The 21,780-nt window shown below is 50.1% G+C and overlaps 1 protein-coding gene across 1 annotated transcript in view; it reads left to right on the forward strand.

Annotated features, from left to right (window-relative positions):
* Positions 1-1,161, forward strand: part of MYO18B (myosin XVIIIB) — a 232,613-nt gene extending 231,452 nt beyond the window's left edge. Inside the window, 1 exon segment of the mRNA XM_059876421.1 lies at positions 952-1,161. The gene's annotated coding sequence lies outside the window, so the exon portion shown is untranslated.
* Positions 1,162-21,780: the final 20,619 nt, after the last annotated feature.

The raw sequence follows: 21,780 nt of genomic DNA on the forward strand, positions 1-21,780 counted from the left end.
GCCAGCCTACAGCTGGGCTGCCTTCTCCGAGTCACTGAGCGTCGGAGCTGCAGCGGCCGGAGGCTTAGGTGGTTGAGTGGTCGCACGTGGTGTTCAGCCCACACCTGCCTCCTTCCTGGACCCAAATGAGCCACACGTCCTGCCACTTCGGGAGTCACCCTCAGCCCATCAAAAAGCCATCATGAAGATGGGCTTTGGATGGTATCAGAGCAAATTAATTTGACTTAACACGGCCTCTCTCTCTGCTCTCAATTACCGAGGAAAGATCTGATGTTCATTTACATTATTATGCTCTCGGGGACACAGAACTCGGTTTCAAAGGCCAAGTAAAGGTCACACGTCCAGAAGCGGAGCAGCCCTTAGCAAACGTCCTCACAGAACATCTTGTCTCTGCCATTTTTTTTTTCTTTTTAAAGCTCAGCTTCCCTTCCCCGCTCCCAGCAATGCTCTCTGCGATAACGGAGCGCCTGCCTAAAACCCTCTTCCACCTTTGACTTGCACGTGGGTGTTGGGAGCTGACAGTACAGCCCGGTTGCCTGAGACGCAAGTGTGTTATAGGATTCGGAACCACTCAGCCCCTAGAGCTCAGGTCTTCCTGTAACAGCCACGTGATGAGACCTTGTGAGCATCTGTGTTCTCAGCCGAGAAATGGGAGTAGTGATCCCAGCTACCCAGAGTAGCACTGTGAGTGGGATGCGAGTGAAAGACCCCAGCCCAGAGCCAGCACCGGTGGCCGAGGTGGGTGTCAGGTGCCTGCGCTTGGAAGCGGCGGCCCTTCCGCATCTGTTTCGGGTGGCCTCCGCTTGTTTCCCTTCTGCCCCCTCCATGCTCGTGCCTCCTGGCATCATTGCTTCTGTAACGCCATCCGGGAATGTGGGCTCCAGGGCTTCCACCCAACAAAACATGCTCCTCGGGCCACAGTTCTCAGCTCTGATCTGCATTTGTTTCCAGCCTCCTGGGACACACCGCCCTTGAAGACTTCCCGATTCCACGACTGTCCGGAGAGAGAGACAAACACCGGCCAGGCCTCCCTGGGGGCCGCAAGTCCACAGCCAGTGTGGCTGCTCTCGAGAGGCCAGGGGGCCCAGCCTCGGCACATCCCGAGGGGCGTGGGGCTCCCAACGTGCTAGGTCTGTACCCAATAAAGCGTTGGCTCCTTGGCGTCTGCGCTGTCTCTCTGTTCTATGATCATATAACCTGGAACTCTGGGGGGTTGATGGGGTGCAGCTTGAGGTAGTAGGGAACCAACACAAACTGTTTGTAGTTTCGGGTGTGCACTGGTGTTTCTCTCCCTCCGTATCTGCACACAGTGGCCTTGGTCCTCTTCACTTGGCCAAGTTCAGCTCTCAGGAGTCACCTCCTCCAGGAAGGCTTCCCTGATACATCAGACTCATCAAATTGAAACAAATGCTCTTTCTCCATTCTTCTCTAATTCCCTTGCTTCCCTCTATCCTATTTCCCTTGTCTGTTTATGTGTCTCCATTGTGTGTATGGGCATTCAGGAAATTCTGATGAATGAATAAAGAACAAACGAATGAACCACAGAACTCGTCAGTAGCTCACACAGCCTGAGTGCCCGAGGCATACTGACATATATGCGTCCCTACAAGCGTCCACCCATAGCAACGTTCACAGGCCGTGACACCTGCTCTCACAGCCCCGTGCACCTCCTCACGTACTCATCCTACCGCCCACACAGCTCTGCACTTGGACCAGAAACTACACTCTCACAGGCACACTTAGCGCCTGGACACCTGCTTTTCCACGCGTCCTCGCAGTATCAGTAACACTAAAGCTGCAGGCTGATGCTTACTGACCACATACTGTGTGCTGGCCACTGTGCTGGGCACTTTACACGGTGAATCTCCCTTCTACTTATAAAGAGTCCCAAGAGATAAAGCACCTTTTTTTTTTTTTCTATTCACAAAGGCAGAACTAGCTTATGCCTGCCTTCAGGTAGCCAGTACCACTGCTCCGAAAGTTCTCACTGGCATATACTCCACGCCCTCCCCTACGTGTGCCCCTATTCCTGGGATGACTCTGGTGCAGCCCGTCACAGCTCTCATCAGGAAGGACAGTCCTCTGAGGACCCCCCGCATGGTAGTCTGCTGTAACAAAGCCCCTCAAACTGGGTGGTCCAAACAACAGAGACTCACTGTCTTGAAGTTCTAGAGGCCAGAAGTCCGAAATCGAGGTGCTGGCAGGGCTGGTTCCTTCAGAGTATCTGAAAGGACTCGCTCTTGGCTTGTACGTGGCCGTCTTCCTCCGGTGTGTGTCCATCTCTGTGTCTCAATGTCTTCCATTTATGAGGACACCAGTCATATACAGTAGGCCTCACCCTGACTTCTAACTGATTACCTGTGCGGAGACCTTATCCCCACATAAAGGCACATTCTGAGCTACTGGGGGTTAGCGTATCTCAGATGGAGGTGAGGGGTGGGAGACACAATTCAAGCCCTAACAACTTAGCAGTTAGCACTCAGTCCGAGAGGGGGAGATCTCTGCCCATCCTCGTCGGGGGCTCTGGGTAGAAGTGGGAAAGAGGGGAAGGAGGAAAACTGACCAGACACCCTCCTGGGAGACCTCGCCATCTTCCCGTCTGTCTGGTGGAGCTTTCAGTGGGAGAGCGGACTGCACTTTCTCGGATGCCCACGCTTCTCCCACTTGGTGAGTCCGTAGACAAATATTAATGCACCGTATATTTATATATATTTAAGGAGCATCCCCCACCACCCTGCCTCACAGGAGTGGCCCTAGCTCACCGGAGAGAGCTAGGGTCAGGTGGAGGGGACGTCCGAAATCTCCACAGGGAATCAGAGGCCCTGGCCAGGAAGACGGTGCTGCCCCAAAGCTGATGACGTGAGGGTGTGAGGGGTCAGAATGGGAGCAGGCATGGCCCGGTGTCTTCCTCCAGTAGAACCCATGGGGCCTTGGGAAAGCCGCTCCCCTCAGTGGGCCTAGTTCCACTTCTCTACAGTGGGTATGACAGTTACCAGAATCTGCTGGGGTTTAGAGATGGACAAGTGTAGCAGGCTGTACTACTTTGCTAGAGCTGCTATAACAAAATGCCACAGGCTGGTGTGGGGCTGGCGGGGCGTGAACAACAGGAATTTATCTTCTCAAAGTTCTGGCGGCTGGCCTCCAAGATCAAGGCATCAGCAGGTCTGGCTTCTGAGGCCTCGCTCCTTGGCTTGCAAAAGGCCACTGCCTCGCCGTGTCCTAACATGGTCCCTTCCTCTGTGCCCACACATCCCTGGTATCTCTCTGTGTCCAAATTTCCTCCTCTTATAAAGGACCCCAGTTTCCCTCATGGCTCAGCTGGTGAGGAATCCACCTGCAATGCGGGAGAACTGGGTTCAATCCCTGGGTTGGGCAGATCGCCTGGAGAAGGGAAAGGCTACTCCAGTATTCTGGCCTGGAGAATTCCACAAACTGTATAGTCCATGGGGTTGCAAAGAGTTGGACATGACTGAGCAACTTTGACTTCCCCTCACTTCAAAAAGGACCCCAGTCAGAGCAGATCAGGGACCAACCTCAAGGCCTCACTTGAACTTAGTCACGACTTTAAAGGCCCCTTCTCCAAATGCAGCCACCTTCTGAGGTTATGGGTATTAGGACTTCAACATATGAATTGTGTTAGGGGTCACAACTGAGCCCATAGTGCATGCTATGCCAAAGAAGGTGGCAAGTTAGTTTATTAATAATGATCATTATTACTCATGTATCAATTGCGTAAATATGTCCCAAGCTCCCAGCTTGGTCCCCAGAAAAAAGCAACTGTGGAAATCTGGAATAAAGTTTCACCCAGCCTTCCTGGCATTGGAGTCTTGCAGACGTTTTAAGGCCTGGAACCTGTGAGTGCTGCTCCTCTTGTGCCAGCAGGATTGCTTATCTAGACAGTATCTGCCAAGCACCTGCTGCTCGGCGCCGGGCACCATTCCCCATACGGAGGATCTGTGGGGAGCAGGTGGAGCCCCCCTGCTTTTCTGGGGGTAACATCCTCACTGGGGAGACAGACAATGAGCAAGAAAATAAATATGTTGTCAGAAAGCGAGAAACGCCATAAAGGAAAATAAAGATGAAATTATCTTGTGAGTTTCCTGTTACAGAATGTTCTGGGTGTTGATTTTACAAAGTTGTTGTTCAGTCGATAAGTCATGTCCGACTCTTTGTGACCCCATGGACTAAAGCCCGCCAAGCTCCTCTGTCCTCCACTATCTCCCAGAGAGTTTGCTCAAATTCATGTCCACTGAATGCTTTCACAAAGTACCTTTTTGTAAAGGCAGAAAGCCATCATTTTTCTTCAGTAATGTGTGAGTAGTGTGGCTTCCCTGGTGGTAAAACGTCTGTCTGCAATGCTGGAGACCCGGGTTCGATCCCTGGGTTGGGAAGATGCCATGGAGAAGGAAATGGCAACCCACTCCAGTACTCTTGCCTGGAAAATCCCATGGACAGAGGAGCCTGGTAGGCTACAGTCCATGGGGTTGCAAAGAGTCGGACACGACTGAGTGACTTTATTTTTTTTATTTAATGTGTGAGTGGGGTGTTCAAAAATGTTAAACCTAAGTCACAACAGCTGAGCTTTCCTCAGTGTGCAGCAGGAAATAGAAATCCCGAAGATGCTCGTCAGAAGTCAGTTCCACATCCTAGAGGATAACCACCGCCCGCCCTGCCTCTTGAATCCCCCAGCCCAGCACAGCCTGACACAGGAGATTCTGAGCCAGCTGGGTCCTCCTCGCTGCAAACTGACTCCAGAAGTTCCAGCGTGGATGTCCCAGTGAGCCGTCAAGCTCTGTGCAGTAAGCACAGTGCCAGCCTTCACTTCTCTGACCTCTGCTCCCAGGGTGACTGAATGGCTCACACCCTGGGCCCTGCCGCCTCCCTGCCTGACCTCGGCCAGTCCACCTCCCTTTGGGCCCTCCTTTACTCATCTGTGTAATGGGTCCCAGCCTCCAGCCTCCTGTGGAAAATCACACACTCAGGGAGCACCCGGCACAGAGCCTGGCACACAGCCTGCAGTCCACAGTAGCAGCGCTGATCGCTGGGCTCAGAGCTGCTTCCCCCCTGGTGCCCAACTCAGAGGCGTCATCTGCAAGGCAGGGCCCCGCCTGGCTTTCCTGACGTCACCACCAAGGTCATTTCAAAGCTGAGGGTGTTGGAGGCCCCACATCCAGGTGACTTGAGCGGCCGCTCCAAACGTTTCCTCTTGTTTCCAGGCACTAAGGCCATTTTTAGCAGCCTGCCCAGGTCTTAAAAAATGCCTGGACTCTTAGGACTAGAAGAAGGTCTGGAGGTAATTTTACAGGTGAGAAAATGGAGGCTTAGAGAAAGAGGATTTGTCCCAAGACAAAGGCAGATCCAAGTTCAGAACTGAATCAACATTTTCTGATTTAATAAAAAATGTATTGACCTTTCTGCCACCCTATGTCCAGAGCACCGAAGATAAAGCTGGGACCAGGATGGGTAGAGGGCCTGCCATGAAGTGAATTGTGAAATTTGCAGTTTACTGGAGAAGGCAGGTAATAAACTGGGAGATAAGCCATCGGCCGGGCATGCTCACCTGAGGCCTACCTGCTCCGGGTCACCCTGCCTCCTGTGCCTGCTCCATCCCAACCCGGGGCCCACCTCACCCCGCTCAAGCCAGCAGAGACCCAGCCCCTGTCCCAACTGCCCTGGATGTCTGCACAGTTCAGGGCTGAGGAGGTTTGCATTCTTTCCCAGTTTCAAAGGTTGTAGGCGGGAAGAGCAGGTGAGTGACCACTTGTGGCAGCCGGGGGGAGGCAGGTGCTGCAGGCAGGTGTAGCTGGGAGGCTCTGGATGTGATGAATGGGCTGGCTGAGCTCCTGCTGTTGTCTCCCGGGAGTGGTGGGCCACCTCAGCTGGGTTCCCACCCCCAGACCCGACTGCTTGTTTATCTGTCAGCCACCTTCAGAGCACGGAGACAGCAGCAGGCCTGGTGACAAGGTGAGGCAGTGACCTTGTCACCCTTTGTTAAGAGCCATCGCCGCCCCCCACTCCCTGTATGTCTGCAAGGAGCCAGCAGCTACGCTGGGCAGTACTGAGACATCACTGCTAAGGAGCGGGTGCTGAGGGCCTGCTGCCCTGTCCATCACCCCGCGCTTCTACACCTGCAAGAAAACATCTTAAATGACTCGAAACGCTGCTTTCTAACTGGCTGCAGGAAGACTTGGTAGCCCTGGGCAAAATCCTGCTCAGAGCCCAGGCTGCGCGTGGAGTTCAGAGCAGAGGTTTATCTAAGCCTCTCCGTCTCCCATCCCCTGTCACCTAATTTGTAGTCTTCCCGCTCAGGCTTGCCCAGAGATGAGGGGGAAACCATGCTGCATTTGTCCACAGCCCTTATCTGACCCAGCCCCCCAGGTGATCCTGCAGAGGAGTCCGCAGCCCGAGGGGGATGGAGGCAGGGGGATGCCATCCTTTAAGGCACAGTATCTGAGTCCCCGGTCAGCTGAGTCCAGTGACTGCAGCTGTCTCTGAACTGAATTCAATAAATAGCAGTTCCTTGTCGCTCAGCAAGTGGAGAGAGAGAAACAAGGGATCATGGAGAAGGTGGAAATGAGAGGAGAGGGTGGGGGTTTCCCCTTGAATCAGACGTTGAGGTTCAGAGAGGATGTGAGGGGTGATGAGGGGAGCTGGGATTTGAAACCAGGGCTCTGACTCCAAACCCAGACATCCTTGGTACTAACCCATGGGCTGAGCTTGGCAGTGTAGACAGTACTTTCCTACAAGTCAGCTGGTAAAACAGGTCTGTGGATCCCATTGCTTCACCTTCACATCTCCCTCTGGCCAAACCAAGCCAGCCCTGTCTGCTCCACCTAGAAGACAATAGGGTCCAGACTGTAGGAATAGGCTTCGGTTTACTCCCATCCTTGCCACTTTTTAATCTGTGATCTCAAGCAGTTTGCTGAACTCCTTTAGGCCTGACTTTTAGAGCTTATCTTGCCCACAGAAGCACAAAGATGAGGACTATCATGCCCATTTTACAGATGGGGAAACTGAGGCTCCGCAAAACCAAGTGACTGGCTAGGTTAGCAGTGAAAGAGCTGGGATCAGAGTTCAGAGAGTCCAGCTCCAGTTCAGGGTTCACTGGCTCCTGCCAGTCTCGTAGCCTGGTCATCTGGCCAATGTGGGGAGTCTAAAAGGGGGTCCTGGCTGTGTCACAGGGAGGGACACCCTAGGCAAGGTCCCCCCCGCCCAGCAGTCGTTCCCCTGTGCTGTCAGCACCAATCTCAGGCTGCCTCCCTCCAAGGTGGGGTAAAACGGGCTGACTCTGGGGTGCCCAGCCTCTCTCCTGTCTTTGAAGGAACCCAGTTTCATGCCTAATGAGTTGAGTGACTTATACCTAATTGCCATGACCCAATAAGCCAACACATAGATTTAAAAGTGTCCTCTCCCGGAAAGGGAGCAGTATCTGAATTTATTCTTACTGCTACTGGTTCATTGGGTATCTCTGTCAGAGCTGGGTGGATGACATGGCTTATGGGCCATGGGCTGTTGCCCACTGAACCCATGCATGGAAATCCCAAAGGTGGGTGTGGAAGGCGGGACAAGCAGGGAGGGACATGCAGGCGTGCTCTCTGTGGCCGTGGGGCAGACACTGCTGCCAGGACTTCACTGGTACCAGTGCGTTGGACTGGCCCACTATTTTTCATATGCAGAAACAGGACCAGAGAGGGAGCATCTGTTGCTCAAAGTAACACAGCAGGTTGGAAGCAGACCTCAGCCTGGTGTTCTCCACAGAGAGAGACGTGGGGGTGGGGAGACTCTGGCAGAGCCTGCAACCTTACCTGGAAGTTAGGGATGGCTGAGAACTGTAGGGGGAAAGGCGATTCATAAGGTGAGCCTGGCAGGTGGCCTCCTGGCAGATGACATGCCCAGCAAATGGCAAATAAGAGAAGAGAGTAAAAGATCAGATGTCTCAGATAATGAAGCGTGTGGGGAAAGGAAGCAGGAGTGGGGTCCAGGAGGCACCAAGAGTGGTGTGGAGGATTTTAGACAGAGTGGGCAGAGCAAGACCCCTTGAAAAGGACACATTAAGTTAAGACCTGAAGGGAGTGAGGGAGGCACCCACTTCTGTAACTTGGGGAAGAGCATTCTAGGCAGGGGGAACAGCCAGTGCAAAGGCCCTGGGGTGGGACGGTGAATGATGTGTTTAAGCATCTCTGAGAAATCCAGTATGGCTAGAATGGGGTGTGCAAGGGGGTGAGGAGTGATGGACAAGGTCAGAGAGGTGATGGAGGCCAGATGATGTAGGACTTGGTACAGATGTTGGCTTTAACTCAGCTTTGGGAGCCATTCAGGGAGACCACCCATCCTGTCTCACCTGGACTTAGAGCACTCCGGGGACCCAGGACTAGCCATGCTAAAACCAGGCAAGTTCCAGGCAAACCAGGGCAAGGTGGTTACCCTAGAGCCACTGCGGGGTTTGAAGCAGAGCTGTGATGTGATCTGACCTGGGATTGATGAGGGTCACGCTGATTGCTGGATGGAGACTAGATTCCAAGGGACGGGAGCTGAATCAGTGAGATCGGCTTGGGGAGCTGATCCAGGGGAGGGATGAAGGTGGTGGAGAAACACTGAGCTTCTGAACAGATTAGAAGGCAGAGCCAACTGGAAATGCTTGACGGAGAAAAGAGTGCCCTTTCCCTTCACTGATAACCTGGCAGGTGGCCTGCTGGCAGATGACATGCCCGACTGCCCTGGGTAAGATGAGAAGTAGCTGCATTTCTGCCTCCCCTGGGCTTCCTCTCTGCCTCTCCTCTTCCTGTCTGGAAGGGACCAAGAGCTAGTGACTACCTGTGCCTTCTGAGCATCTCTCAGGATGCAGTCATCATGGCTTTGCACTGCGGATGCAGACAAGGCATGGATCCCCTGTCCACGGATGAGGAAACTGAAGCTCAGGGGATAATAAGCCTCCCGGTGTCAGGCAGGCCTGGGTTTCAGGGCCAACCCTTTCCAAGTGTCACTCACCCTGGGCACTTCTGAGCCTCCATTTTCTCATCTGTGAAATGGACTCAGTGACTCTCGTCAAGCTCATCACCACAATAAATAAAGGAGACGTTGTGTGTGAAAGCTCTTGGTGTGAGGCCTGGCCTGTAGTGGCCCCTCCATAATGTCAGTTCCTCTTTCTTTCCCCGGATCCTTCTGCCAGCCTCCCCCCTACAAAGCCTCCCTGAGTGAATTAAAGAACGTTCTTTTAAAGAACTATTTCCCGGGAGCCCAGCAGAGCCATCCTGTTCAGCTGAGTAGGGAATTATTTACAACTTCTTTTCTAAAAGCAAATAATTTCTTTGCTGAATTAGCTCCCAAGCAGCCTCCAGGCTGTCTTGTAAATACACAGATCTGAGTGACTATTAACGGAGCCCCTATTTGTCCAGCATACCAGAACAGGAATGCCCGAGGGCTGCGAACATCAGGACTACGTTACTCCCAGTCAGAAATTTCTCTCCCACCGTCTCCATCTGCAAACACTCACCCATTTGTTCATTAGTGATTTCAATCAGCAAACATTTGCTGAGCACCTATTATGTGCCAGGTACTGTGCTGAGCACTGGGAAACCAGGCAGGAGCAGTAAGGACCAAGTCCTGACCCCACGGCACTTAGAGTGCAGTGACTGCAAGACCAGCCTCTCAAGTGTCAACCACAGTGCTAGGTACATTAAACAAACAAATAAAAGAAAAGACAAAATAATAACAATAGCTCAGATTTCTTTTTAAACTGATGTCAACTTTGCATGCAATGCAATGCTCAGATATAAAGTATGCTGTTCAATCTGTTTGACAGAGGTCAAACAGTCCTGCATGTTCATTGGAGGGACTGATGCTGAAGCTGAAAGTCCAATACTTTGGCCACCTGATGCGAAGAGTTGACTCATTGGAAAAGACCCTGACGCTGGGAAAGATTGAAGGCAGGAGGAGAAGGGGACAACAGAGGATGAGATGGTTGGATGGCATCACTGACTCCATGGACATGAGTTTGAGTAAACTCCAGGATTGGTGATGGACAGGGAGGCCTGGTGTGCTGCAGTCCATGGGGTCGCAAAGAGCCGGACATGACTGAGCAACTGAACTGAAACAGTCACCCCAGAAAGTTCCCTCATGCCTCTTTCTGGTCCATTAAACTTTTCATCTCTCCATCAGATCTGAAGGAGAGTCTTGTTAGGTATTCTTGGTTGTAGTTTTTTTCCCCTTTCATCACCTTAAATTTATCGTGCCACTTCCTTCTGGTTTGAAGATTTGCGGCTGAAAATTCAGCGGATAGTCTTATGGAAGTTCTCCTGTATGTTATTGGTTGCTTTGCCCTTGCTGCTTTTAATATTGTCTAATTTTCAATGTGTCTTGGCGTGTTCCTCTTTGAGTTCATCCTGTATGGGACTCTCTGAGCTTCCTGGACTTGGGTGACTATTTCCTTCCCCAGTTAGGAAGGTTTTTAGCTTTTATGTCTGCAAATATGTTCTCAGACCCTTTCTCTCTTTCTCCTTCTGGGAACCCTCTGTTGCAAATATTAGTGTCCTTGATGTTCTCCCAGAGGTCTCTGTCCTCATTTCTTTTCACTCTTTCTTTTTTTTTTCCCCTGTTCAGCATCGATGATTTCCACATCTCTGTCTTCCTGCTAACTGACCCATTTCTCTGTATCATTTACTCTACTGTTGATTCCTTCCAGTGAATCTTTCATTTCAATTATTGTAGTCTGCATGTGTCACTTCATTTTGCTGAAATTGCTGTTGGTACTTTTGCACATCTGGTAGGTTAGTTCCATTTCCTGACCTTGGAGAAGTGACCTTCTGTAGGAGATGTCCTATGGATCACAGCAGCACACCCCCACCCCACCCCCACCCACCCCCTACATTCAAGCTGTATGCTCTAGGGCTTCCCCCATGAGAGCTGTGTGGATCCTTTAGTGGCCCCACACCATGACTATGTGGGCCATCTCGTAGGCTACGTTGGCCCTCAGTCCAGTTGGTTCCCAGGCCCTGCCTTGTGTGGCTGCTGCTGCCACTGGTTGGTGGGATTGGATCACGAAGCAACTGACTGTGGAACCCAGGGGGCTTTGGGGTTAGTCCTGCCTCACTGGTGGGCTGAGTCAGGGTCCAGTGGACTCCAGGGCTGTTGCCTGCCCACTAGTAGGTGAAGCCAAGTTCTAGGGGCTAGTGCCAGATGCTGGCAGGCAGAGCCAGCTCCTGGAGTCTGGCTGCAGGGCCCAGGGATCCCAGGGCTAGCGTCAGCTCACAGGTGACGGGGAAGTTCCTGACACAGTTGGGTCCAGTGTGTCTCGAAGCTCGTGTTGTACTGTGAGTGGGCAGGTACACTGGACAGTGGAAGGTAATGCAGAAACTGACAGAGTCCCTCCAGGGCCCAGCTAGTCCAGGGCAGAGTGTGGCTTTTGGTGAGCCGTCTGGGTCCACAGGATTGGAGACAATGGTTTTCTCGCCTCTGGTGTCAGCCCAGGTGGGTAGGACTGGCCCAGCGGCTCCCCAAGGGCAGGGCCGGGCACAGGGGATTCTGGGATTGTGGGGGACCAGGGCTCTGGGTGCAGGGGGTTCTGGGATTGTGGGGGACCAGGGCTCTGGGTTCAGGGGATTCTGGGATTGTGGGGGACAAGGGCTCTGGGTGCAGGGGATTCTGGGATTGTGGGGGACCAGGGCTCTGGGTGCAGGGGATTCTGGGACTGTGAGGAACAAGAGCCCTGGGTGCAGGGGATTCTGGGATTGTGGGGGACCAGGTTTCCTGGGTGCAGGGGATTCTGGGACTGTGGGGAACAAGGGCCCTGGGAGCAGGGGATTCTGGGATTGTGGGGGACCAGGGCTCTGGGTGCAGGGGGTTCTGGAACTGTGGAGGCCCTAGTAAACCCCCTTTTGCATTTCAAAGCCTTCGAGGGTGTCCAGACACAAGGGACCTCTGCTTGAATGTCCTCCCCTCTCGGAGTCTAAATAGGTGTCTTTGGGATACTTTGAGCCTTGCTGCCTGTTTATTTTCTTTATGATCTGAATCACAACACATGCTTTAGTCATTAGTCTGCAGTGTGTTGTCCGTTTCGCACACTAGGCAGTAAAATCCTCCAGGAGAGGAAGTTTTTCTTGGCACGAAACAGGAACAAAAAAGGTAATTATTAGAAAGAATGCCCTGAAAGGACTTGGAACACAGGCTGAAGAATCCCTAAATTCTAGACCAATGAGATAAGTGTATGATGGCCCCCTGCCCTGAATCCTAAAATTAAGTCTTAGATTTAAATGTAGTGATATTAGTGTTATTATCATTATTATTAGCTGAGGGTTAAAGACACAGAATTCTCAGAGACAAAGGAGGGCTCCTGTCATCTGCCTACAGCAATCTTCTCCATCCACAGAAAGGAAGGCAATGCAGAAACTGACAGGCTCTCACATAGCTGCGACACATCATTCAGGGGCTCCTATCACCCCGGGGGCAGAAGAAATTGAATTCTTTATCATGCTCTCTAGGCTGTCACACATAGCTGATGTGCAATTGTTTGTTAGAGTTTGCTTGTTGTTCCACATTGTGAAGAAGGAAACAATGGTATAAGGAAAGAAGAGCAGACTTCCTGAGGGAGCCGACTGCTCAGGGGCTGTCCCCAGCTGTCAGGCAAACCCTGTAGGTCTGCGAGGTGACACCCTGCTCCCAGTCCAGAGAACTACATTTTCATCCAATGCAGTGGCTTTGGAAAGCAGAAGTCACTGACCTGAAGACCCAAGAAGCATTTTAAGAGCAGCAGTAGGAGAGAGCAAAGTGAGGGGAAGAGGGACCGTAATTTAATCTCCATGCAATTGCTCTGAGGATAGTAAACACAGCCTCTGGATTCACAAAGATTGAATGGAGAGGACGCACTTTCAAAACAGGCCGCTCCAGAGGCACAGGTCTCATTTACCATGTATTGACTCACGGGGCAGTTCAGTGCATTTATTCACAGTGAGATAATGAGTGCAAGTGCATTTCGTAAACTTTAAAACACTTGGAAAATAAAGGCAGGGGTTATTTAGCAAGATAATGTGCTCCTGACACAAAGTAGTAAAGGTTTCATAAATGCAGAGTTGTGACTGTTTGGGGAGACGCTAACGCAAACGCACAAGACCTGCGTCTGTGTTCTGACCACACCTCCAGCTACCTTGCGCAGGTCACTTCCCCTCTCTGATAACCAAAAAGCGGCTTCATGAAGCTGCCCCGGAAAGTCAGTGGAAAAACACATGTTAAGTACCAGTCTCTGTGCCTGGTATACAGCAAGTGCAAAGGAGTGGCGGACCCCCTTTTGCATTTCAAAGCCACCATCCAGACTTAACCCACTGGAGCTTCTAAACTGAAAGGGCAGCTCTTCTTGCAAAGTCATTCTGAATCAGTGCTTGAGTTGACATCAGTTCTTACAAGAAATGGCCTCAGAAACAACCTGTTAATCTCTGATGGGAAATTAAATTATAAAACGAATAAAGAAGAGTGAACATACCCATCTGGTCACCTCAGTGGGTTCATGGAAATTGATGAGCTACCATTAAATGCACAGTCCCTCCTACAGAACTGCTGTAGAAATACGGTTGGCAGCGTGGGGAGTATGAGCTATTGATCTGAGGCTGGAGGTGGTCATCACTATGGACCACAAGGACGCAGTGCACACAGGCTCCAGAGCCCCATCGGAACCCCGGCATAACCAGGCAGGGTCCTCCTGGGGAGTTTCAACATGTGGCGAGTTCTCAGTGCTCAGACAGGACACAGTTCATCAGGAGAAGCTACCTGAGGTTCCCTCCTGCTGCTCCTTCTTCTGCAGGCATCAGGTCTGTTTGAATGGATGAGGGCTATTACCGAGTGGTCATGGGACGAAGAGCTGCAGGTCTTGCTGTATCTGAATTCTCTGGACAGGGTACAGCAAGGATAAATTCAGCAGACAGAGGGACAACGGGATTTTGGCTCTCTACAGCTCTTGGCAAATTTCTCACTGCATCTCCTCTTGAGTTTCCTTGTTGCTAAAATGAAGGTAATAATAATGAGCCTTAGTCTCCTGTGTAATCACATGAATGAAGTGTTAGAACAGAGCTAAGCTCATAGAAAGTGCCCAACACATGTTAGATATTCTTATTTTTACTCATGGGCAATAAAAAGGGGACTCTGGGAGGGTCCAGCAGTTAATGGGCTCCATGGTAGCCTCCAAGCTTGGATGTTTGGGTACAAAGGTTGTCAGAAATAGTTACAAGCTGTGTTGAGGAGAGAGTGTTCAGGGCAGGTACCGTTCTAAGCAAGGGAGGTGAAGATGAAAGCCCAGAAACAGAATGTTCTAGACTAGTGTGATTAGCAAGGCTTGGAGACAGACCACAGCAGAAAGACTCCCATCTGCTGAGCATCTTCTATCTTCCAAATGCATGCTGGGTATTTTGTGTACATCAGTTCAGTTCAGTTCAGTTCAGTCACTCTGTCATGTCCGACTCTTTGTGATCCCATGAATCGCAGCACACCAGGCCTCCCTGTCCATCACCAACTCCTGGAGTTCACTCAGACTCACGTCCATTGAGTCAATGATGCCATCCAGCCATCTTATCCTCTGTCGACCCCTTCTCCTCCTGCCCCCAATCCCTCCCAGCATCAGAGTCTTTTCCAATGAGTCAACTCTTCACATGAAGTGGCTAAAGTACTGGAGTTTCAGCTGTAGTATCATTCCTTCCAAAGAAATCCCAGGGCTGATCTCCTTCAGAATGGACTGGTTGGATCTCCTTGCAGTCCAAGGGACTCTCAAGAGTCTTCTCCAACACCACAGTTCAAAAGCATCAATTCTTCGGTGCTCAGCTTTCTTCACAGTCCAACTCTCACATCCATACATGACTACTGGAAAAACCATAGCCTTGACTACATGGAGCTTTGTTGGCAAAGTAATGTCTCTGCTTTTGAATATGCTATCTAGGTTGGTCATAACTTTTCTACCAAGGAGTAAGTGTCTTTTAATTTCATGGCTGCAATCACAATCTGCAGTGATTTTGGAGCCCAAAAAAATAAAGTCTGACACTGTTTCCACTGTTTCCCCATCTATTTCCCATGAAGTGGTGGGACCAGATGCCATGATTTTAGCTTTCTGAATGTTGAGCTTTAAGCCAACTTTTTCACTCTCCTCTTTCACTTTCATCAAGAGGCTCTTTAGTTCTTCACTTTCTGCCATAAGGGTGGTGTCATCTGCATATCTGAGGTTATTGATATTTTTCCTGGCAATCTTGATCCCAGCTTGTGCTTCTTCCAGCCCAGCATTTCTCATGATATACTCTGCATATAAGTTAAATAAGTAGGGTGACAATATACAGCCTTGGCGTACTCCTTTTCCTATTTGGAACCAGTCTGTTGTTCCATGTCCAGTTCTAACTGTTGCTTCCTGACCTGCATATAGGTTTCTCAAGAGGCAGGTCAGGTGGTCAGGTATTCCCATCTGTTTCAGAATTTTCCACAGTTTATTGTGATTCACACAGTCAAAGGCTTTGGCATAGTCAATAAAGCAGAAATAGATACAGCAGGTAAGATACAGATCACCATTCCCATTTCAAAGGGAGGATGCAGAGGGCTGAGAGGTGAAATGTTTTGCCAAATTCATAAAGCTCATGAGTGAAGAGATGTGGTTTGAATCCAAGCCTATTTTCTTCCTAACTGTTTCATTATAAAGTAAGACCTGCCTATGGAAAAGAGTAACTACCCAAAAATATGCAATAAAAAATGTATCCTTCCCTACTTCCACCCTGAGCCCATTCCCTGGGGTTAAAACTCCTCGTGATCTGTGTTAACCTTCCTGAGATATTTTTATGCGCTGACAAGCATAAAGGTAAAGTACACCAAAAAAAAAATTTATTTATTTTTTTGTTGCACTGGGTCTTTGCTGCTTTTGTTGTGGCAAGCCGAGGCTACTCATCATTGTGGTGTGCAGAATTCTCACTGCGGTGGCTTCTCTTGTTGCGGAGCACAGGCTCTGGGTGCACGGGCTGCGGCAGATGCAGCTCATGGGCTCAGTAGTTGTGGCTCAAAGGGCTAGAGCACGAAGGCTCAGTAGTGGCAATGTATGGCCTCGGTTGCTCCGTGGCATCTGGAATCTTTCCAGACCAGGGATCGAACCCATGTCACCTGCATTGGCAGGCAGATTCTTAGCCACGGTACCACCAAGGGAAGTCCTAAAGTATACAAATTTTAAAGTAATTTTAAAACACAGCTAGAATATATATTAAATAAACACTGCTCTGCTTTATTCTTTGGCCTTAAATATGTGCCTTGGAGATTGTCCTGACTCAGCATAAAGAGGACCCTCAGTATTTGTCATTTCATGAAACCAACCATAATTTTTAACCAGTCCTGCCTGGTGGACAGTTATACCTTTTCCAGTCTTTTGCTTCTATAATTCTGTAATGAATATCCTTGAAAAATGTCTCTGAATATATGTTTGCAGTCATTTATAGGATACATACTTACAGGTTAAATCAAAAGATTAAGTGCATTTGGGGTCTATTTTAGTAGGTTTTGGTAAAATCTAAAACTGGTGTGGTTTCCAAATATTCTAGAGGTCCGTCTTCTCTCTGGCTGGTTGAGCAGGAGTCGGGCTTGTTAGTTGCTCAGTCGTGCCCAACTCTTTGAACCCATGGACTGCAGCCCATCAGGCTCCTCTGTCCATATGATTTTCCAGGCAAGGATACTGGAGCGGTTTGCCATTTCCTTCTCCAGGAGATCTTCGTGACCCGGGGATTAAGCCATTGTCTGCTGCACTGCAGGCTTGTTAGGGGTTAAAGGCATACATTTGGGAGATAGGAATCCTTCCAGCGAGGCTGCAGGGTATTTTGAGATGGTTTTGATCATCTCACACGTTATCTTCTTACAGAAGAAGACATGATTGATTTCTCCATTGAGCAGCTGCTTACAAAGGAGAGAGGTGGCAGTTGACTCATTCATTGTCTGTCACGTCCGGTGTTGCCCTGATGCTGGTTTAACAGGAAAATGGGACTCGTGGGTTTACATTATCAGCCTCATTCCCTCCCCTCACAGACCAAGGACAATTTCGCTATTTTTTAAAATTAATTTATTTTCATTTGTGGCTGCCCTGGGCCTTTGCTGCAGTGCATGGGCTCTTGGTAGCTGCACGCAGGCTTTCTCGAGATGCTGCCGGCAGGGTCTGCTCCCTGGGGGCAGTGCATGGCTTCTCTTGGTGTGGAGCATGGAGTTCGGGGCACGCAGGCTCGGGAGTTGAGGCGTGAGGGCTTAGTGTCTCCACGGCACGTGAGATCTCCATTCCCAGACCGGGGAGCAAGCCCGTGTCCCCCGCACTGCACGGTGGATTCTTAACCACTGGCCCACCAGGCAAGCCCCAGTTTTGCTATTGTTTGTCCTGCATTCTCACCCCCTCTTCCCTGGTCCTCAGACATTTATTATGCAGAAGGAAGGAGAACTCAGTTGGGGGAGAACCACAGGGTAGGGTTGGAAAGATTTATGTAGGAGGAAAAAAAAAAAGTGAGCCAGAGATTAAAAGAGAAGAGGAAGAGTTGACAGGTTGGGTGCTGAGTGTTCGATTGAGAGTTGAGGCTTGTAGTAAGGAAGTCACGTTGGGGCAGCTACCAGATGGGAGGATAAGAGAAACTGGGGAAGGGAGTTTTAAACGTGATGCTGTGATTTGTGAACTGGGTGTCTCCTTGAGAGAGAAAACTAAATGAGTGCTTTTCTGTGCTTTTTGGTTGCTAGACTGTGCTTCTCTGAATGCCAGATTACTCCCAGACCACGTGGTAGCCAGGATTTACTTGGGTCGTGCTGTTATCGCTGCCAACTTTCTCGGTTCCTCTCATCCCCATGACTGCCACCTATTAAACACGATTTGTACAAGACACAGCACTAGTCTTTCACACAGTTTTCTTTTTAAACAGTGAGTTAGGTAATGCCACTGCCCGTATTTTACAGAGAAGGAAACCCAGGGTACATGTGGTTCCGCATTTTGCCCACCGCCTGGCTGCTGGGCCAGGACTGCAATTTACACCATGTGCGTCGATATCAGAAGCCCAGGCTGTAATCGCCTATGGCATCCTGGCTAGCATCTTGTTTTAGAATACTCTGTGTAAATATGGGGACAGATTGCTCAGTCTGTACAATATGCCTTTCAGTCTCTTGGGAGTGAACCCAAAACTCATGGTTTCTGGAATTTTTCCTGGGGAGCTGGAGAGCTCCCTTGGGGAGCTCCCTTGGGGAGACAGTGAAGCATCAGCGCTTCAGAACTGCATAAGGGACAGCAGGGCCAACTGTACAAGGGACTCCCGCCTCCGTAAGGGACGGAAGGGCACTGGGGTTAATAGAAATCACCGTGCAGCCACGCGGCGGTGAGGAGTCGGTGATGCTTAGGAAGGGTGAGTCCAGGTGCTAAGCGATGAGACCAGACTTAGGGACAAGCCCATGAAGGCATCTGAATGCCAGGCGATGGGTTTGGCTTTATGATAAAAAACATGAGAAGTCTTTGAAGGGTTTTGAGTAGATTTTCATACTGAGAAAATCACGCCAGCTGCAAAGGAGAAGATAGATCAGGGAGGGGCACGAGGAGCAGGTGGGGACAGTGGAAATGCTATTGCAAAGGTCCAGGTGAGAGACGACGCTGGGTGAACTCAGGAGGCGAAGCGAAAGGTGGTATCAAAACCTAATTGAATGGGGAGTGGAGAAGGAGGCGAAGCGAAAGGTGGTATCAAAACCTAATTGAATGGGGAGTGGAGAAAAGGGGCGGATCCCGGGATGCCTCTGAGGGTTTCCCCGCTGCTTCCCCAGGCCAGTGATGAGCATCAGCCCAGAGCACGGAGTCCCCAGAGACAGTTCTGTGACCTGCCTACTCCCTGGGGCTCCCCCTGGTGAACCTGCGTCAAAAACCACATTGCTTTACCCAGACGTTGACAACTACATTTTTACCTCCTCCTTTACAATTCGAGCCTCGGGAAGGGGCCTATCAGAACTTTACTGGGGTTCAATGAAATTAGCTACATGTCCACCCCACCCCCGAGTCCTGGGCGCTCGGGTGCCCCTGCCAGGAAAATCTACCCGTGTGGCAGGTTTTCCTACTCACAGAGAATCTCCTGCCAGGGATGTACAGGCCCTGTTCCTGTGATGAATTTGGATAAACATAAGTCAGAGAAGCAACAGAAAGTGAGCTCTCCTTGTTGAGTTAGAATGAGCCACACAAACTGGATCACTCAAGCTTCAAATCTGGAGACAACTTCCAAGGGCCATAGGGCGATGGAGAGAGCGGGAGGGCAGAGTTATGAAATTTCAAAGCACCGAGGATGCTTAAAATTCCTTGAGAGGAATATCCACCTCACACTCTCTTCTTCCAAGTTGGAAGGCAAACAGGGCTGAGAGCCCTGGAGAGACACTGAGCCGCGCTCGCTCTTCACAGAGCCCAGACAGAGAATGCGTCTTTGTTTGAAGCAGCGCAGTGAAGGCTTTGGCACCAGGGCCAACTGAGCAGTTGACATAGCCCGGCTCTACTGCTTACGGTGGGACCTGAGTCCAGAGACTTGACCTCAGGGTCTTATTTTTCTCATCTGTAAAATATAAACTGATGATGTTACCCACATCCTCTGGTATCTTGAGGATATGATGATGAAATAACACAGAGAAGATGCATTTAAGTAACACAAATTTTGAGCATCAGTTAGTGCCAGGCATGACTAAGTATCAATCTCAAAGAGGGAAGATGGGTGCCCTGTCTTAATAAAGTGCACGCTCTAGTAGACCACAAGCTCATCAGCTCCAGCAGGCTTCCTGACCTGATGCATGTCAGACTCTACGCTAGGAGCTCTCATTTACAATCTCTGCGCCTTGGTCAGAAGCTAAGGGCTGAGCATTGTGTAAGCCCAACCTCTTTTCTCTGCAGAACACTAAGTTCATTTAGGGATGAGGTTGACACAATGCTCCATCCCACTGTGCCCCAGGTCCTTAGTCACAGGGTACCCATATGTAACAGAACAGCCCTGCCTGCTAAGCTACTCAGGGAGAAGCTATCTTGTATCACTCTCTCTCTTTTTTTTTTGTAACCTTATTACATTCTGTTTGCCTTTGTTGGGGAGAGCTGTGTTCTGGTCTAGGCTGGGGTTTTTGTAACCCCGGAGCATTAAAGAAGGACTTGTCTCCTCTAATCCTGTGAGAGCAGAGGTTGCTAAGGAGACCACTGTCATATTAACTCAGTAAACACTGAGATGCTGATGACTCTAGTGAGGAGAGGCTTTCTCTTTTAAGAAAGGAAAAATCTCTCCCTTTAGATGAAGGGGGAAAAGCTCTCATGGAGATTGTTGCCATCGTGTTGGCAAAAGGGGATCAAATCAGTTTGCAACTCTTTATCTTTCTGTTTGGCAGGAGGCTAGCAGGGAGGCTGCAGGGGAGAGGGAGGCACTCCATTGTAATCTTTGAGCTAATGAAGAACTCTAGACTCCCTTGCCTATAGAACCCTGTGCCTGTTGCATGGAGCAAGCTATTTTTTCTTTTTTAAGGTGGGAGAAAATAAAGAAAACGCCATCAGGAGCATCACTTTGGGAGAACACGTATGCCTCCTTGTAGCTGGGCTGGAGAAGCAGGCGGATGTCAGGCTGGCTTGAAGATGCAGAAAAGATCCCACCCTACCAGAGGAACTAACCCTATGCCTGAGATAAGCTCATGTTGCTTGCTTAGGCAAAATAAAGTGAAAGGGTTCATCTGTTCCCAGACTGACAGCAGACTTGAATTAATAAAACGTGCCTGCGTAGGCAAGCCTTGCATTACAGTATTTATCGTAGGAGGAAAATGATTGATCAGATGAGTAGATAGTATTCCAGCTCCCTGGAGATTTGAATTCTGTACTCTGATGGATACGGATTATTCCACAGAGTATCCAGATCTAGGGAACCCTCCTCCGAAGTCAGTTGAGAGTCTATTGCAAATACGGAGACTCTGTGAAACCAAAGTAGGGATCTACCAAAGAACTCAGTGAATCCTCAGGCTTTTGGTTCATGGAGTCATAAATCCATGGATTGTAGGGACTGAATGGAAACATGATGGTGTCAGAAATTTCAGTTTGCAGAAGGAAGGGCTGGGAGCCAGGAAGATCTGCTTCTGTATTCAACCCCGGTCTCCTCACTCCTAGTCTTGTCTTTCACACCAAGAGGGTGTTGGGTGTTTTCATGGTTTCAAGTGTCGTTGTGGAATTTACTCCATTATGGCATCCCTGGTGGCTCAGATGGTAAAGAATCCGTCTGCCAAGGCAGAGACCCATGTTCAATCCCTGGTTTGGGAAGATCCCCTGTAGAAGGGAATGGCTACCCACTCCAGTATTCTCGCCTGGAGACTCCCATGGACAGAGGAGCCTGGTGGGCTGCAGTCCATGGGGTCACAAAGAGTCGGACACGACTGAGCGACTAACACCTTCACTTTCCCTGGCATCACGCGATCTCACCTCCGTTTGTGCCACAAGAATGCTGACCAGATAAGTCAATTCCTGCCTCTGTTTTCTTCATCTTCTGAGTACTTAACATCTCTGCTCCCAGCAGCTCCCGTCCCTGCTCAGCTCTTTGCTGCCCGTGTTTCCTGACCTGTTCTGTCCCCGCCGAGCAGCCCAGGGTGACAGACGGGCGGGGGCAGAGAAGATAGGCAGCTACGAGGGAAGAATCTGAGGTTTGGAGGCCTTCTGGTGACACGCACACACAGAGAGACCAAGAAAGAATGGCTTTTTCAAACACATAAATAGAAAATCACAGAGCCCGAGTGCTCACCGCCACATAATGAATGCGCTTGCCTGTTCCTAACAACACT

Source organism: Bos taurus, chromosome 17 (genome assembly GCF_002263795.3).
Source record: "Bos taurus isolate L1 Dominette 01449 registration number 42190680 breed Hereford chromosome 17, ARS-UCD2.0, whole genome shotgun sequence".
In the NCBI taxonomy this organism is placed as follows: Eukaryota; Metazoa; Chordata; class Mammalia; order Artiodactyla; family Bovidae; genus Bos; species Bos taurus.